Source organism: Caretta caretta, chromosome 11, assembly GCF_965140235.1.
Source record: "Caretta caretta isolate rCarCar2 chromosome 11, rCarCar1.hap1, whole genome shotgun sequence".
Lineage (NCBI taxonomy): Eukaryota > Metazoa > Chordata > Testudines > Cheloniidae > Caretta > Caretta caretta.
This window is the reverse complement of record NC_134216.1, coordinates 37,992,815-38,012,388: the sequence shown is the minus strand read 5'-3', so window position 1 is coordinate 38,012,388 and position 19,574 is coordinate 37,992,815. Positions and strand designations below refer to the sequence as shown.

Here is a 19,574-nt window from a genome sequence, read left to right as displayed (position 1 = left end):
GAAGTTTCTCAAGTAAAAGTTTCTCATCTTGTTGAGAAGATAATTATTCAGCACATTAAAAATTCAGCTACAAAGAATTCCAGGAAAACTATTATGTTTCTGGTACTATACTTGTATAGTAATTTCCAGAAGAAATTCTGGACAGATGGTATAGGTGATTTTACAGGAGATTGCAAGCTATTCTCCTACAGCTTTATTTGAAGGTTTATTAACCATTCCAAACATTTTTGTAATCCCTGAGTGAAATAGATGTTGGAGTACAACTGAAACAGTCAGTTCTACATCAGGCTTTCTTTTTCTAGACCATATATGGAATAGAATTATTAAACTGTATAAAAGCCAAAGTCTGGGGTGGGGGAAGTACATGTCTGTTCAATTTAGGACCAGAGTTTCAAAACATTTAGTGATTATTTTTTTAGGTGCCTCAATTTTTGGTTGATTAATCTGAGACACCTTACTAGAGGACTTCCCCACCTGAAACTTTTTATAACTGCAACTGAACATAAAATATTTTTCTGCTGTCATTTTTTTAAGTGTAATATTTTTGGATAAAAAAAATCTGCTTATGTATAATATTTTCTACTTTAGTATAAATTTGTGCAGCCTTCAGCTCTGCTTTGCATAGTCCATCAATGGCCCCAAGTGGGTCTAGAGACGCTCTGGCCGAGCTTCCTTCCCCATGCCGTACTCCTGGAGAAGAGAGGCATAGGAACCGCTACGCTGAGGCTGGTCAAACTGTGGATGCTTAACCAGAAAAATTTAGCGACCTAGTAATTTCAAAGGTCTAGCATTAACGAGGACTGGTTCCCATCCAGGTCCAGTTTTATCAAAATCCCATAAAATGTTGGCCTGGGGTGCGTACAGATAAGTAGTTCTGGTTTGGGCACATTTCTATTTGAAAGTGGTTTATTCTGGGCCTGGGTCTGGTCTCGCTGGAGTTAACTGGAGCTTTATCGTTGGCTTCAGTAGTGGCAAAATCAGATCTTTTATGCAAATATACTTAGTGCTAACTAAAAGGAGAGGAATGAAGTGAAGAAAATAAACATTATATGAGTAGAATAATTTCTTAGCAAAATGCTTTTTCAAAGTTTCCCAGGAGATGTCAAGTGTCAAATCCATGCACTTTTTCCTCCTGAATGCTTTTTAGAAACAATTTAAAAAATACTCTTGACTTCATGTTGTGATAGGTCATTTGTGCTTACATCAATCATGTCCTCTTACAGCAGTAATGTGTAAATTGCATCTTGGCGGGGTTATCAACTGATGCAAATAACACAGTTTGCCTTGGGTTACCATAGCCACAGTCATTATTTTTTATAGGTATGGTACTGTATTCTACTGTGAAATTTCACAGCAAGGTTCCTTGCCTCATGTCCCCGCCAAATTGGTTACAACACTGTGTGTCTAATGAAAAGTTTAGGACTAAAAAAGGACCCTTCATGATTTCTCAAATTGTTTTTCAGGAGGAAAATCTTTACTGGCTCTTTAAGTTATGTGGGTAATTAAAATTTTTTTTCTTAACCTATTGACTCCAGTAGCAAATAATCTTCAATTAATAGTATTTCAAAGCATTCACTAGTCCTATCTTAATCTTACTAAGACCTCTCCACTCCCCGTTTCATTTTCTTAGGATTTATAGAGATGTCCATGATGTGGCAACATGGAGTGTAACTGTAAGAACAGATGACAGTCGCCCTCGTTATATAGAGACCTGTCCTGACAATACTGCCGTTCTCAATTAATCTGTGTCAGGAAAAAGGGCTAACAATAATGTGCAGACCAGAACAACTGAAATCATATCCAGTTCAGCAAATGCAAGTAATGAATCTGCTTCCCATAACTCACAAGCTATCAGGAGGAGCACATTGAAGCAAAACTACAAACCACTAAAACTTGGGGATTTACTGGGTAAAGTTGAAAAAGAGTTTCAAACTTCACCCTTTATGGTATCCATCACAATACTTCAGGTATTTTTATTGCCTAACTTTATTATGTGGAAAGATTTAATTCTTGGCATGGCATATTAACATGTTATACCCTGGCATCAGTCAGACCCATAAAAAACCAGTACGTCAGTAATTGCCTATCTTCTCTTATGTAAATAATAATTGCTCCTTTGTTATAAAAACAATTGCGTAATCACATACCTGTTTACTGTGTCTATTTATTTATATATATACACACTAAATCTACTTGTTTATCGATATTAAATGCAAAAAACCTGTTATGCAAGGTTAAGGACCACAATCTTATAATTCTGAAATGTTGCAAATAATGCAGAGGTTGCATTTAACTTTATTGGCTTTTCTTTTTTTCTTAAGAGAAAAAAAAATCCACAGCTGGCAAACTGCTTACTCTGGATCTATTCAACTTGTGGAGCCTACAAGGGCCTTCCACGTAACTATTTGACTGGTAGACTTCAGAAATTCCACCAGCAGTCGTACATTCCACAGAAGTTGTGTGCCAAACATCTATATCTCTGAGGGAACATCTTGTCCCCTAGCTCAAAGCGTTAGTAAGTAACCAAGTGGCACTGGGCCTATTCATGAGGGCTGGGGAAAGATTCCTCTCCCTTATGCTATGGAGTGGCAGCAGAACCTCCCCAGAGTTGCTGCTGCAACCTCAATGTTGTAACAGCCCCCAGGGTTGTGGCACTTTTCTTCCATGGAGTGGCTGCTGTACAGCAACCCCAAGCATCAAAAAACCACGAGTGGTTTAAAATCATGAGACTTTTTAAAAATACATTGGATGTTTTTTTATTTGCCTTTGGGTTTTTGAGCCTTTAAGGTTCAATGATTGCAAGCTTTTTTCCATAACCATGAAAACTAGACATTTTTACGAATGAAAGCAGAGATTATGATTTAATCACTTGGCTCCAGCAGCTGGGGCTTTCAGAAAACTACTAAATTTCATGAGCCTTGGGTGGGGGGGGTTAGAGCTGGCAACACTGCGGCTAGCAGCAGATGAAACACTCCCTCTCTTCTTTCCACATTATTAGGGCTGCTCAGAGGTTTTTGTGGGCCTGGGGCAAAATCTGGAACTGAGGGTTCCCCATACTTCCAAAAAATTACCACGGAGGGGAGGCACTGGGTTGGAGGGAGCTTAGAGAGCGAGCCTGCATAGCATTCAGGCAGTGGCTCAGCTCCCCACTCTGGGGGTTGTGACCTGTTGCATGGAGTCGCAGCGTCGCTCAGGTTTGGACTAGCTTCTCCTTCATCACTGGAACACCACATGCTAGGTCAGAACACCACTTGGTTTGGGTGTCTTCTGAAATGTGGGGGCCTGAGTCAAACAGACCCTTTTGCTCCCCCATCTGGGTGGCCCTGCCCATTATTCCCCTCCAAACTCCCAGAAACACCCTGCCTAGTGGGAGACATAGCTGTGAAGGATAAAGGGGAGGGGCACCCAGAATCATGCAGTGTCTGTGCAGGAACTGGTTGTGTGAGGTTTGTCTCTGTTTGAAGTAGGGGCAGTTTTAAAAACAATTAAAGAACTTGTTTGCAAATAAATTATTCCTCACGGTGGACTGTTTGCGGTTTCTAAATCCCACCTATGACCTAGTGGTGGTATGTGAAAAGCAAGTTGTTGCTGTAAAAATTACATCTCTTTATTACAGAAGTCTAATCTTAAAAAAAAAAAAAAAAAAAAGAGTAAAGAGACAATTATTTTAATCAATTCCAACCTAGAAAATCTGGGGACTTCTTTTCAATCAATAATGTGCCGTCAAATAAGTGAGATTTTAGTCTCTCTCACACAGGCACCTCTCTTTGCAATTGACTGCACTACTGAGGCTCCCCAGTTTAAAGGAACTCTCCAGAAATGTGTTTTCTGATAGCTGGCCCTTTAAATATGGCTGAGAGAAATAGAGGCAGCTCTAAAATAGCCAGTTGGTGGCTGCCTACACAGCTGGCTGCATCTCCCTCCTTTCTAGCTTGCAAATATCCCAGTACGCTTTCCCTTGTTCTTCTCATAGTTGAGATAATTCAGTTTGCTGTGCTGTTATCCTGCCGAAAGAACAAGTGTCCAGAATTATTTTAGAGGGATGGGGGGTGCGATTCTCTTATTTGTGGAGTGGAGCTGGCCTCCCTGGTGACCTGAATCACTCCCCGGCTCCTCTTATATGTGACTCCTCACATAACAATAACAAGGAGCAGATCTTCAGCTGGTATAAATTGTGATATCTCCACTGAAGTAAATGGAGCTCTATTGCCATTTGACTTAAATGGAGTTGGGACAATTTACTCTGAGGATCTTCTCTACTATCCCCATGGCTGAAAGTGCTTTATAATTACTCAAGTTAAAAAGACTGCACATATGTTACCCTGCCATAACTCAAAAATGGCTGCTACTCTTTTGCTTGGACTTAAAAAAACAAAACATACTTTTGCTGGACATCAAATTTCAACCCAAAAGATGAACATGTCAGAAAGCTGTGAGCATGTAAAACAGGGGTGGGCAAACTATGGCCTGTGGGCTGGATCTGGCCCCTCAGGGCTTTGGATCGGGCCCATGGGATTGCCACCGCCGTGGCGCCCCAAGGCTAAGACAGGCTCCCTGCCTGCCCTGGCCCCGTGCTGCTCCCAGAAGTAGCCGGTACCACGTCCTGGGGGGAAGGGAGGGGAGGGTGGAGGGTTCTGTGCACTGCTCTTGCCTGCAAGCACTGCCCCCCACAACTCCCATTGGCTGGGAACAGGGAACTACGGCCAATGGGAGCTTTGGGGAAGGTACCCGCAGGTGAGGGCAACGTGCGGAGCCCTCTGCCCCCTGCAGGGTGTGGTGCCAGCCGCTTCCAGGAGCGGTGTGGGGCCAGGGCAGGCAGGGAGCCTGCCTTAGCCCCACTGCATGCCACTGCTACCTCGGAGCTGCTCCAGGTAAGTTGTGCTGGTCCGGAGCCCACACACTGAACCCGTCCTGCACCCCACGTCCCAACCCCCTGCCCTGAGCCCCCTTGTACTCCTCTCCTGTGCTCCAGCCCCTTGCCCTGAGCCCCAGCCCTACATTCATGGCCCTGAATGCAATTTCCCCACTCAGATGTGGCCTGCGGGTCAAAAAGTTTTCCCACCCCGATGTAAAAGAATGTTGTCACAATGGAAACTGTTCTGCAAGCTTAAACATTAAACTTACTACCCGAGAAACAACAAACAGCAGGAGAGTGGGGTGGGAGGAGGTATTGTTTCATGGTCTCTGTGTACATAATGTCTTCTGCAGTTTCCACAGTATGCATCCGATGAAGTGAGCTGTAGCTCACGAAAGCTTATGCTCAGATAAATTGGTTAGTCTCTAAGGTGCCACAAGTACTCCTTTTCTTTTTCCGAATACAGACTAACACGGCTGTTACTCTGAAACCAAACATGTATATGGGACTGTTTAAAACGGACTCTTATGTGAACTTAATTCTTAGAGAATCGGGATGTTTCGTGCCAGTCCCAGACTCTCTGAGCCAGTGAGTATAACAGAATCTCACAGAAAGGCCAGCCAGTCTGCTAGTATCATCAGTGGTGTATATAGACTTTGCAATTGAAGGCACGTATGTGATAAATTACATATGCATATTCACAATCCATGTAGTCACATCAGGGCCCAAAGTTTCAGCAGAGCTTCAAAAATACATGCACAGTAAAGTAGGCACATCTACTTGCACATGCAACGCCACTTTTGCATATACAAACCAGATAATTGAATGCATATGTTGATTTGCATTTGCGTATTCGGATACTCAATAAATGGTCAAATACGTGCCTTGGTGCATCCAAATGAGTAATTTAGGCCTCCCAATGCCCATATATTAAATAAATTAAAAAATGCAGCAAACTGCGCCAGGATAAGCCACTGCTAGATTTCTTTTAAGGTGATTCTTGTAAGTCCAAAAGTGTGATATACTCATCAACTTACGTTTGGTACCTCCATAGCTGCACAGCATATAGACCAGTCTCCCTAAAATCACTGTTTGTAGTCTCAAATGAACAAAATAGACTCTTGTATCCTTAGCTGATTATGAAAATGTTAGAGAATCAGAATTGCAACGTTGTCCATCCCCTTCCCCAAAATCTAGGATCTGTTAATTTCTCTGGCCAGTGTTTCTCACTCTTTGCTTTGCTGGGTAAAAAGCTGTGAAGTTTTATTTTATTTAAGACAACTAAATATCTACTAATCAGTAGGAAGCTTATTCATTTCTTCCTCCCAAAGATTGATGTAGTTTCCTACTTTTTTCTTTTTCATTCTATGGTTAGTTCAGGGATTAACTGGGTCCCTCTGAAAGTTTTTGCAGACAAAAATAGTGTGAGCATTCTCAAACTATATACCCTCATAAAGCATAGCTGATAATCTCTCGAATCTAATAAAGCTGCTGGCAAAAAGGTATTCTGGTAAACAGTGAGATCAGACGTCTTACTCCACCTCATTTTTATTCACTGTGTCATTAGAGACACTCCTCAATATAGACTTTGTTTTCACTGAGGAGCATCAGTTCAAAATCCTGAAGAACAGTACAAGTGGTCAGGAGTGCCAGTCCAGATGTCTTAATCTTTGTCTCTTTTTAAGTCTGCACAATTAGGAACACTGCTATAGCTGGCGCCTAGAAAAATAACCAATTGAACTCTCTTCCCTTTTTTTTTGGTCTCTCTCCCTATACCTAACATGGAGAGAATGGAACTTTGTCCTCATTAGGCTGCTAGCACATTTTACTTGCAGTCTTTTTTTTTTTTTTTTCCAAATGTGGTGGCTATAGAAGCGTGACCAATGCAATTCTCCTTCTCAGTACAATTGTCGAATGTAGGGCTGCCCAACCTGTAATCTCATGGTCCCTCGTGAGCTGATATAGGTGTAAATGTAGACTCATTGTCTTTGCTTTGCACATGTTTGACACATCCTGCAGTAACGTTGTATAACTATGGACTAACATAGGTGCAGACAAGTACAGTATAAATGTGGATAGAATAAGACAACCTAATTTAACTTGCATCTTATTCTACCCTATTTATGGGGCACATCTTTACGTTGCTATGGCAGGGAGCGTTGTGCAGCATCTGCTCCCCTGCACTGTCCAGGGCGCTTTTTTTTTTTTTTTTGTCATTCCTGAAAGTACTGCTTCCGTGAGCCACACTTAGCAATGATGAAATACAACATGGCTGCCTGCACTGTTTCAAAGGTAGGTCACGTATACAAAATCCTTCTCTTTCCACCCTCACCTTTTTCTGGAAGCGGTTGTTCAGGCTGAACCGTTGTTTAGCCCATGTGTGAGATAATGCCATGCCTGAGCTGACTTCAGAGTCAGGGTCAGCTCCGCACACCCAGCTATTTAGCACTTTATATAGTTCTTTTCTATTGTATTAAATGGCATATATGGTTTGGTTTGTCTCTGTGCCCAAGGGGAATTAATACCATGCCTTAGTTCACCCTTGGCTTATCCATATTCATGTGTTCAGAGTTAGTCCTTCAGAGAGAGGAGTGCTAACGTACACTGATGTAACAGATGAAAATTGAATTTTTACTAATTCTTCAGTAATGCTCTCCATCTGTGGATCTCCAAGAGCTTTACAAACATGACAGGTTTCAGAGGAACAGCCGTGTTAGTCTGTATTCGCAAAAAGAAAAGGAGTACTTGTGGCACCTTAGAGACTAACCAATTTATTTGAGCATGAGCTTTCGTGAGCTACAGCTCACTTCATCAGATGTTTACCGTGGAAACTGCAGCAGACTTTATATACACACAGAGAATATGAAACAATACCTCCTCCCACCCCACTTTCCTGCTGGTAATAGCTTATCTAAAATGATCAACAGGTGGGCCATTTCCAGCACAAATCCAGGTTTTCTCACCCTCCACCCCCCCACACAAATTCAAAGAACCAACCTTCCACACAAACTTCCTCGTGGCTGGATTTTACTAAAACTAGACAAGCCATTTACAACGCACACTTTGCTTCTCTACAAAAGAAAAAAGACACTAAACTTTCTAAACTACTACATGCTACAAGGGGCCACAGCAATGGTTCCCTCACCCCACCTAGCAATATTGTTAACCTATCCAACTATACTCTCAGCCCAGCAGAAGCAGCTGTTCTATCTCGGGGCCTCTCCTTCTGCCCCTCCACCCCCACGAACATGATACAGTTCTGTGGTGACCTAGAATCCTATTTTCGACGTCTCCGTCTCAAGGAATATTTCCAAAATACCTCTGAACAACATACTAATCCACAGAGGTCTCCCTGCCAACACTACAGAAAGAGGGATTCTAGATGGACTCCTCCTGAAGGTCGAAACAGCAGACTGGACTTCTACATAGAGTGCTTCCGCCGACGTGCACGGGCTGAAATTGTGGAAAAGCAGCATCACTTGCCCCATAACCTCAGCCATGCGGAACGCAATGCCATCCACAGCCTCAGAAACAACTCTGACATCATAATCAAAAAGGCTGACAAAGGAGGTGCTGTTGTCGTCATGAATAGGTCGGAATATGAACAAGAGGCTGCTCGGCAGCTCTCCAACACGAGTTTCTACAAGCCATTACCCTATGATCCCACTGAGAGTTACCAAAAGCAACTACAGCACTTGCTCAAGAAACTTCCTGAAAAAGCACAAGATCAAATCCGCACAGACACACCCCTGGAACCCCGACCTGGGATATTCTATCTACTACCCAAGATCCATAAACCTGGAAATCCTGGGCGCCCCATCATCTCAGGCATTGGCACCCTGACAGCAGGATTGTCTGGCTATGTAGACTCCCTCCTCAGGCCCTACGCTACCAGCACTCCCAGCTACCTTCGAGACACCACTGACTTCCTGAGGAAACTTCAATCCATCGGTGATCTTCCTGATAACACCATCCTGGCTACTATGGATGTAGAAGCCCTCTACACCAACATTCCACACAAAGATGGACTACAAGCCGTCAAGAACACTATCCCCGATAATGTCACGGCTAACCTGGTGGCTGAACTTTGTGACTTTGTCCTTACCCATAACTATTTCACATTTGGGGACAATGTATACCTTCAGATCAGCGGCACTGCTATGGGTACCCGCATGGCCCCACAGTATGCCAACATTTTTATGGCTGATTTAGAACAACGCTTCCTCAGCTCTCGTCCCCTAAAGCCCCTACTCTACTTGCGCTATATTGATGACATCTTCATCATCTGGACCCATGGAAAAGAAGCCCTTGAGGAATTCCACTATGATTTCAACAATTTCCATCCCACCACCAACCTCAGCCTGGTCCAGTCCACACAAGAGATCCACTTCCTGGACACTACAGTGCTAATAAACAATGGCCACATAAACACCACCCTATACCGGAAACCTACTGACCGCTATTCCTACCTGCATGCCTCCAGCTTTCACCCTGACCACACCACACGATCCATCGTCTACAGCCAAGCTCTGCGATACAACCGCATTTGCTCCAACCCCTCAGACAGAGACAAACACCTACAAGATCTCTGTCAAGCTTTCTTACAACTACAATACCCACCTGCAGAAGTAAAGAAACAGATTGATAGAGCCAGAAGAGTTCCCAGAAGTTACCTACTACAGGACAGGCCTAACAAAGAAAATAACAGAACGCCACTAGCCGTCACCTTCAGCCCCCAACTAAAACCCCTCCAACGCATTATTAAGGATCTACAACCTATCCTAAAGGATGACCCAACACTCTCACAAGTCTTGGGAGACAGGCCAGTCCTTGCCTACAGACAGCCCCGCAACCTGAAGCAAATACTCACCAACAACCACATACCACACAACAGAACCACTAACCCAGGAACTTATCCTTGCAACAAAGCCCGTTGCCAATTGTGCCCACATATCTATTCAGGGGACACCATCACAGGGCCTAATAACATCAGCCACACTATCAGAGGCTCGTTCACCTGCACATCCACCAATGTGATATATGCCATCATGTGCCAGCAATGCCCCTCTGCCATGTACATTGGTCAAACTGGACAGTCTCTACGTAAAAGAATAAATGGACACAAATCAGATGTCAAGAATTATAACATTCATAAACCAGTCGGAGAACACTTCAATCTCTCTGGTCACGCAATCACAGACATGAAGGTCGCTATCTTAAAACAAAAAAACTTCAAATCCAGACTCCAGCGAGAAACTGCTGAATTGGAATTCATTTGCAAATTGGATACTATTAATTTAGGCTTAAATAGAGACTGGGAGTGGCTAAGTCATTATGCAAGGTAGCCTGTTTCCTCTTGTTTTTTCCTACCCCCCCCCCCAGATGTTCTGGTTTAACTTGGATTTAAACTTGGAGAGTGGTCAGTTTAGATGAGCTATTACCAGCAGGAGAGTGAGTTTGTGTGTGTATGGGGGTGGGGGGGATGTGAGAAAACCTTGATCTATGCAGGAAATAGCCCGACTTGATTATGTAAAGAGTTGTCACTTTGGATGGGCTAGCACCAGCAGGAGAGTGCATTTGTGTGGGGGGGTGGAGGGTGAGAAAACCTGGATTTGTGCTGGAAATGGCCCACCTGTTGATCATTTTAGATAAGCTATTACCAGCAGGACAGTGGGGTGGGAGGAGGTATTGTTTCATATTCTCTGTGTGTATATAAAGTCTGCTGCAGTTTCCACGGTAAACATCTGATGAAGTGAGCTGTAGCTCACGAAAGCTCATGCTCAAATAAATTGGTTAGTCTCTAAGGTGCCACAAGTACTCCTTTTCTTTTTACAAACATGAGTTCACTGAACGTCTGCATATCCCTATGAAGTAGGTAATGCAGTCATAAAATCTGCCAAGCAACACTGGTGTATAAATAACATGAACCTAGACCTTCTCAGGAGGAAAGGGTTTGGCTCATGGAGTGCGTGGGAACAACAGGAGTTCCCTTGCACATGTTTAAACTCTGTAGAGTTCTCCCTCAATATCCTATAGCTTTCTCCCTCTTTGGGAGGTCTCCTTTCAGCATTATTGAAGTCTGAGAGATCTCTTGGACAAAAAAAGCTTTTAAAACCCCCAACTCTGCTGTAATCTGACTCCATTCCTTTTCCAGCTACTCTGCTATCAAAAGCAGCATGAGGCAGAAGCAACACAAAATTCAGCAAAGCAGCTGGCAGACCAACTGGTGAGGTGGATCACAGAGGCCACAAGAAAAACACAGCTTTGCTGGGTGACTGTATGTTATATGAGGAAATTCACAAGACTTGACCATCAGCGTTCCACTCAGTGCTTTTCACACACTGGAGAGGAAAATGTGCTCCAAATTACTCCCCTCATGAAAAACCATCAGGAAACATGAGGATTGTTGCAAATATTGGTAGTGCTTTGCACTGCTATTCAGGAGAATGGAGTTAAATTCCTGCCCCTCTCATTCATGGCAGGGTTGAGTGCTACAGAGGCAGTGAATGCAGCTTCTGGGGGAGTGGTAGGGAGGGACTGCACCACTTTGGCTGAATAATGAATGGCAGCGAATCCTGTTCAGCGTGGAATTCCACTGAAGTCAATTGCAAAATCCCCACCGATTTAAGTGGAGCCAGATTTCACCCATAATATCTGATAGGCACAGGGAATGGGAGAACAGCTGTGTGTGTGTGTGTGTGTGTGTGCACAATTTTATGTTGCTATCTAAAAGCCTTTCTCGCTATCCATGGAATAAAACGTAACACTTTGAGAAGGAAAGCAGAGGATGGTAGTGGACTCTCTCTTGACTGCATGGTAACAGCATCCTTAGGAGCTGCCCTAAGCATCCCACAGTTTAAAAGAGAGTTTTAATTTTTCCTTTAGTGCCTGTACTTCCTCTTTGTAAGAGAAGCCACCTGTCTCTCTCTGTCTAAACAAATTAATTTCCCTGTCTATGAGCTCAGTGCACATATACTTTATCAAGATGTTGATGTCTGCCAGTGGCTTTACTTCTAAATTGTGATCTTGGACAGACACATTGCAGGGGCAAAAGAAGCCAGGAAGAAAAGTGGTTGAGTTCATTTTCACTTCTCTTGAATAGAAGAGGGATCAGTTCCAGAGCCTGGCACTGAGTCTCACTTATGTGCCAATTGCAAGTCATCTTTCTATATAAGGTATTAATTCACTTCCTGCAAAGACATGCACATGTTGAAGGAAGGAATTCCATAACCCTTCCAACTCCCATCCCTTCCTATTTCCCCCTTCCCCACCCCCCATACATTTATCCACTCAGAAAGCAATCCCACTGGGGAGGACATCCATATAATTTCTTAGCCCTCATCCCCTTTCCCCCACAGACAGCATCGCATCATCTTATATAAACTACCCTTCCAGAGAGTCGCATCTTTCTAGTGTGTGGAACATCCCACTTTCTGCTTATGGAAGTGAAGTCTGTGTAGCTGCTTTGATTCCCACCTCCCTCTATTTAAAGACCTTGCTATTTTACGTAATTTTATAAATTTTGTCTTTCAGCTGTGGCAGATAAATTTGTTTGTAAAGCGTTATGTTAATATGATGATAGAGTAAGATCATGATTCTTAACTAAAAATAGTATTTCACTTTGAGTACTCCCATTGATTTCAAGTAAGGCACTACTCAGTGTGGTGGAAGATAGCAAAACCGTGTTTTGTTTTCAGAGAGATGTTCTCTGAAGGTGGTGTATTTGTATAACATGCATGCCACTATTACTAATCTAATTTAGTGGCAACTTTTTCAGAAGTGTGTGACAATGAAAAAGCACAACTTCAGTTTCATGTGCATTGAATTTCCTGAGGACTGTAGAATTGTAGCCATGTTAGCTTTTCCAGATTCCATGGTCATAGACTCATACTTTGAATATCCAGTATTTGAACACAGAACAAAATCATGCCATGTGGTGCTCAGATGCACTGGGTAGAACACTGGAGGGGAAGAGTGTGGTGGTTTCACCCCCAGCTCACCTAGCAAAGTGGGTTTCCTGCCATTCAAGGAAAAGGGACCGAAGAGAGTGGGAGTGGAGTAGGGTGATCAGATGTCCTGATATTTGGTGCTTTTTCTTATATAAGCTCCTATTACTCCCTCACTCCCATCCTGATTTTTCACACTTGCTGTCTGATCACCCTAGAGTGGAGTAAGTCACTAGCCCTGTGAATGTTGCCATTCATATGCTGGTTAGAAGAAACATAGGGAATTTCGGTAGGTGACAGCTAACAGATCTGCCATTAGATTAAGTTGAAGAGTTCTATGTTTTGCAGCCTCTGGAACAAATTCTTAGCTCCGTAGATGTGTGAGGTTGCAACCTCAGTCCTATTAAAGGTGATTTGATTCCCCCATGTATCCCTTAACAAAATCCTCTTACTTTTTAATATGTAGGGATAAGTTCAAGTGTCTACTGGAATATTTTGGAAATTAAGTCTCTTTGAGATTCAAAAAACTTTTAAATGATTCTCTGTTCTCCATATTTCACTGTGTCTAATGCATCTTTGTATCCTTCCATCTGCTGAAATCACTTTGGAACTTAAAATCTGACCCCTTGGTAGATTTTAATATTAACTTGGTTCTTGTAAGAGGCAGTTTTCAAGGGCCTGAATTGTAAAATGTTTGAGGAACTGCTACTATTTGAAAACTAGGAATGATTTTCTGTTAAAGCAGCTGATTGAGGAATAAAAAGCAATAGTGTCATGGACTGGTATATTTATCATAAACTTTTGAACCTATGAAGGCTACTTTTCAAAAGTGAAAGGCAACTTCAGGCTCTGGAAGACTGGCCAAAGAAGAATGTGCATGTGTATATTTTCCAGATGGGGTAACTTGGGAATTGTGTGTTTGTAGCTTACCAGAGGTTACATAATATTGTGGTGGAGCTGAGAACAGAACCCTGGGCTCTCACAGTATGTCTACACTGTGTCTTGGAGTGTGCTTCCCAGTGCAGATAGCCAGACATGCACTAGCTCTGCTCCAGCTAGTGTGTTAAAAATGGCTGTGTAGCCTGGGCTAGCTCAGGCAGCAGTTTGAACTAGCTGCCCAAGTTGCCACCCATGCTACCCCCCCAGCTGCACTGCTATTTTAGCACGCTGTCATGAGCAGAGCTAGTGCATGTCTGTCCATCAACACTGGGAAGCCCACTCCGAGCTGCAGTGTAGACATACTGTTAGGTAGCAGACCAATAGCCTTCAGATTACATTTCTTCCAGTTATTTTGCTTGTAGAAAGCCAGCATCTCTATTACAGAGACGGTGTTCATTAACTCACTGTGAAACAGACAAAATGTTAACTTACTATCTTCAGTTCATTACCACTGGTGATACTAAAAGCCATTTTATTGTGGCCTGTTTATAATAGACTAGATAGGCATAACTAAGGATAAGATTTCTGTCATGGATTCCATGACTTTCAGAGACCACCGTGACGCTTTCTGCTTCAGCTCTGTGCCACAGGGCAGCAGGGCCGGAGGTGTCCGCTGGTGGGGGCCCCCAGAGTGTTGAACTGCTGCGTCTTCCATGAACTTATTTGTTTGCCCATGACCTGTCTGTGACTTTTTTTTTATTAAAAATAACCATGAGAAAATCTTAACCTTAGGTATAACCATGGAGCGGGACAGAACAGGGTATTCAATATCACACAGAAATTTCTATATATTTCCAACTGCCAACTTTTATGAAAAGTACATGTGCCAAGATTGTTAATGACACTACCTGCCTTTACTGTATTCAGCAAGACCTGGCTTACATGTTCTCTCCAATGGCTCAGTAAAATTTGCTGAGCTTCTACTTCTGAAAAACCAAGAGGAGAGTGAGATCTTATTAACATTCACCCAAACAGCTTCCCAATCTTCAAATTACTTTCTAATTATTTTTCCCATTTAGACTTAATACTGATGGTGACAGGAAATAATGAGGAACTGAGTCATGTTACCTAGAAACTAGCTGTCTAAATCAAACTTCCTAAAAACTTCTTCCAGAAGGGAGGGACTTGAAACTTGCTGTGTAGAGCTGAGATGTACAATACTGATAGCACACATTGCAACTGCAAACAAAAGTGTAAGTTTGCAGGAGAATATTTATTACATAAAAGAAACATGCAATCTCATTATTAACCACCAGGGACCAAATTCTGCTTTGTTACAGTAGTGTAAATTCAGGACATACCATTGGTTTTAATGGAGTTATTCTTAAATTTATACCTGATTAACTGAAAGCAGAATTTGGCCTTAGGTTAGCTCTGATAGTTCATACTGGAAAAATTAAGACCACTATCACATTCTATTGATCAGTTTAAAATCTAAATTGTTTTTTCCTAAGCAAGTAACTGAAGATTGGGACATCTGGATGTTGTAATCATTCGGAGTCAACGTGCCCCAGGAGACTGCAAAGACTGGATTTTTTTCCAATCCCCATAAAGCAAAATCTGAAAGTGGAAGCAGCTTAATCTTCTTTTATCATGAACCATGAAGGCATGTAATCATTCTCCAAAAATAAGAATTGATTTAAAGACAGTTGAAAAGTCAACCGAGAGTAGTTTTATTGGTTCAGCATGGCTGTAAAAAGTATGGATGAGCTTTTCAGCACCTAGGTACCAGAAGAGGAGCAGTGGTTCCTCAACATTTCAGTGACCTGGATGCTATATTATGACAACCAAAAGATTTCTCTACCCCTAAACAACCCCAGATTATTATCCCAGCTGGCAGGAACCAACCCCTAAGTTATAGCCCTGTCTGGCTGGTACAAAAGAAAATCCATCAGAAGGAATTGTATATGAAGAATTAATTCTATAGTTGTCTTGATCCAGTAAATGAAAATGTAGACATATTGTCATTTTTAAATTGGGGTGAGAGGGAACCAACAACAAAACTGCAGGCATCTAAAAGTAGACAAATTGAATTGAGGGCTGGAAAAATTATCAACCACCCCAGTAGACAACACAAGAAACAAAAACACACACCTTTCAACACACAATTTAAGACTATGGACCGAATTTCCTTCAGTTACACCAGTGAAAATCGGGAATAATTCCATTACCTTCAGTGAGTTGAAGTGTGAGGGAACAAATATGATAATACCTTAGCAAAGAAATACAAAACAACAAAATAGATCTCTTCCCAGGCCCATACTGAAGAAGAACAAGAGCTGAAGACCAGTTCCCCTTTTTAAGACCGGACAGGTTAGCAAAGTAAAATTAATCCGTGACAATGGGCTTGAGTCTGCTATTTTTCACAAATGTTTGACACCCATGTGACTCCACTAGCTTCAGTGGTGTTTATTCCTGTTTTACAAGAATATAAGTGAGATCAGGAACAGAATGTCTGATGCTAAATTCTTCAAGAAAAGATTATCTGCAGCATCAAAAGATTAAAAACAACTCCAGAGGAAATAAAAGATCCGTTCCAGATGATATGCAGTGTCCACCCTAACCAATGAGGGTAATTATCACCAATGAGAGATACCAGGTTCGAGGTTGAAAATGGTCTGTGTGTAAAACCCTACCTGGACCATTGGATCAGTTTGAACGTGGGTTTTTCAGCTCTAAAACCGGAGTTTAAAGGATTAAATCCATTACACGGTAGATTGTCTTTTGTGGACCAGCCACTAGAGAGGAACAAAGCTCCATACTGTGGTGTTGTAGATTACATATACAATAAACATAAAACTATAGCTCACTTGACAGACATTTTTATTTTAATAGACATTTTGTTTCTATTTTCAGTCTACGTTGGAGCATGTATTGTATTAAAGGGTCAAAGTATTAAGGATTGTTTGGCCTCTGTAATGATTAAGTAGCAAAATTGGATTCCAATTATCAGTGGTTGAGCACAGCTTTATCGTCTGAATTCTCGCCACGCAGGCCTGATTTGAAATAGTGTAACAAAGGGACCTTGCATTCCTCGTAGGGAGTATGCTGCACCAATACCGTATGATTGCTCTTGGGTCCAAGGCGAAATTTAAGGTAATGAAAGCACAATTGAACCTAGTCTAAAAGCAGGAACGGCACATTCATGACACTGACAAGTATGGTCTGTGATCCGAAGGAAGGTTAAATCCAGAATGGAATCTTTTTAGGATGGCATTAGTGTCTGATGCTCTTGAAACTTTCTTGATCAGCTTTTCCCAAAAGGTAGCTTGTGAGTGAGTGGCAAATATCAAGAACTCCACTGTTAGAAAGAAGATCCAATATAGGAGCACACACAACTTCAATGAAAATTTCTACTTTCAACACAGCACAAGATGCAGGACTAGGTTGAAGAAAGACATACACTTTTAAAAGTGTATCTATCTATCACACTGTACACTTAACTTCAGGGGAGACTATTTAGAACACTTATTGTACATCACATCAAATGATTGACATTGCTAAATATGCTTTAAAATAGTTATTTGTTAGTAATAGCTAATTAGTAACCATTATGGTCAATCCAGTCAATAATCCATAAGAATGCAAATGTTCAGTACATCTCCTCTGAGACTATCATGCTTCCAAGGGAAGAACCTTTCCAGTTTCATTAAATATGTGTTATAACTGAATATCCATAACAAGTCTCATGCACTCCTGTCATAAATATAAAGGGAAGGGTAAACCCCTTTGAAATCCTTCCTGGCCAGGGGAAAGCTCCTCTCACCTGTAAAGGGTTAAGAAGCTAAAGGTAACCTCGCTGGCACCTGACCAAAATGACCAATGAGGAGACAAGATACTTTCAAAAGCTGGGAGGAGGGAGAGAAACAAAGGGTGTCTGTCTATATGCTGGTCTTTACCGGGGATAGACCAGGAATGGAGTCTTAGAACTTTTAGTAAGTAATCTAGCTAGGTATGTGTTAGATTATGATTTCTTTAAATGGCTGAGAAAAGAATTGTGCTGAATAGAATAACTATTTCTGTCTGTGTATCTTTTTTGTAACTTAAGGTTTTGCCTAGAGGGGTTCTCTATGTTTTTGAATCTAATTACCCTGTAAGATATCTACCATCCTGATTTTACAGGGGGGATTTCTTTATTTCTATTTACTTCTATTTTTATTAAAAGTCTTCTTGTAAGAAACTGAATGCTTTTTCATTGTTCTCAGATCCAAGGGTTTGGGTCTGTGGTCACCTATGCAAATTGGTGAGGCTTTTTATCCAACATTTCCCAGGAAAGGGGGGGGTGCAAGTGTTGGGAGGATTGTTCATTGTTCTTAAGATCCAAGGGTCTGGGTCTGTAGTCACCTAGGCAAATTGGTGAGGCTTTTTACCAAACCTTGTCCAGGAAGTGGGGTGCAAGGTTTTGGGAAGTATTTTGGGGGGAAGGACGCGTCCAAACAGCTCTTCCCCAGTAACCAGTATTAGTTTGGTGGTGGTAGCGGCCAGTCCAAGGACAACGGGTGGAATATTTTGTACCTTGGGGAAGTTTTGACCTAAGCTGGTAAAGATAAGCTTAGGAGGTTTTTCATGCAGGTCCCCACATCTGTACCCTAGAGTTCAGAGTGGGGGAGGAACCTTGACAACTCCCTTTAAGCCTTGTAATAGTTTCAAAGGAGCTCTGCTCCACTTAAAATACCAATGCGAGTGATTCTGTCAGGTCTAACGCAGCTTCACTCTTCATATGATATCCATAGAGTTTTGATCTTAACTTTTAAACCATACCACTCTGCTTAAGACTTAATGCACTTTGATATGTCCTTATATGGTCTGACATGAAGGTGCGTCAAAGCAAAATGGAAGATAGTTAATGGCTCAAGGTATTAATAACCAGTTTTCTGAGATCCGTTACATACTGCTTTTCCTTAAAATAAATAGAATGTATAGGTCTTGTTCAAGCCAACATAACTGAGAAAATTTAGAGGCAATAGTCATGGTTTTTCAAAAAGGATTAGTGGGAGTTTTTTTTTTGGTGGGGGTCCTCAATTTTTATATGCCCTCCATGAGACAACTTAAGCTCATTATTCAAAGGGTGGACACATGCTCAATTTTCTGAAAATCAGGATCCTTTAAACATTTGATGTAGTGTGCCTGAAAAGTGAAGCACACAAAATCATCGGTCACTTTAGAAAATCGGGACCATGACAAGCAGTTTAGCCTTAACTCAAAGTGTTGCATGTACAGCAGGCATGTGGTAGGCATTATTAAACTCAGCACTTGCCACTCCACAGTCAGTCTGCGTATATCCCATTATACTCAGTTAGCAATAGCCTTTACTATTACTACTTGAGATAAAATGCTAGGAAACCAAACAAAAACCTTTCAAGTAATATGACTTTCTATTTAAATGCAACTTTGTAAGGACCACATCGACTTGATTCTTGAAAAACAATGTTGCTTGAATAACTTTGTCCTGAATATTGTTTCTTTCATTTCTTCTCTATGTGGGAACAATATTCTGTTAACTTACACAAAATACATTTGTATAAGTCACATTAAGGGGTGTGTAACCTTCCTAGGTGGGTGTACAGAGGGGCAGAATGGCTCTGGGGGAAATTCCCCAGTCAAAGAAGGCATCTGTGCACCTCTGTCTCTTTATCCTCCTTTCATGAGAGAGAGTCTTTTGACCCCCACTTCTAATATCAAGATGTCATAGGGGGATGGTGACTCCTATATGCTGGCTAGCCTATCACATATTATCTTCAGTGTGTGTGTGTGTGTGTGTGTGTCTGTGCGCGCGCGCATTAAGCACAAATATTACAGCAGTTATATGGCCTAAATTGGCCTATGGTTTTTAC

The 19,574-nt window shown here is 41.8% G+C and overlaps 1 protein-coding gene across 8 annotated transcripts in view; it reads right to left on the bottom strand.

Annotated features, from left to right (window-relative positions):
• Positions 1 to 19,574, bottom strand: part of B3GALT1 (beta-1,3-galactosyltransferase 1) — a 378,681-nt gene that overhangs the window by 61,587 nt on the left and 297,520 nt on the right. The window lies entirely within an intron of this gene.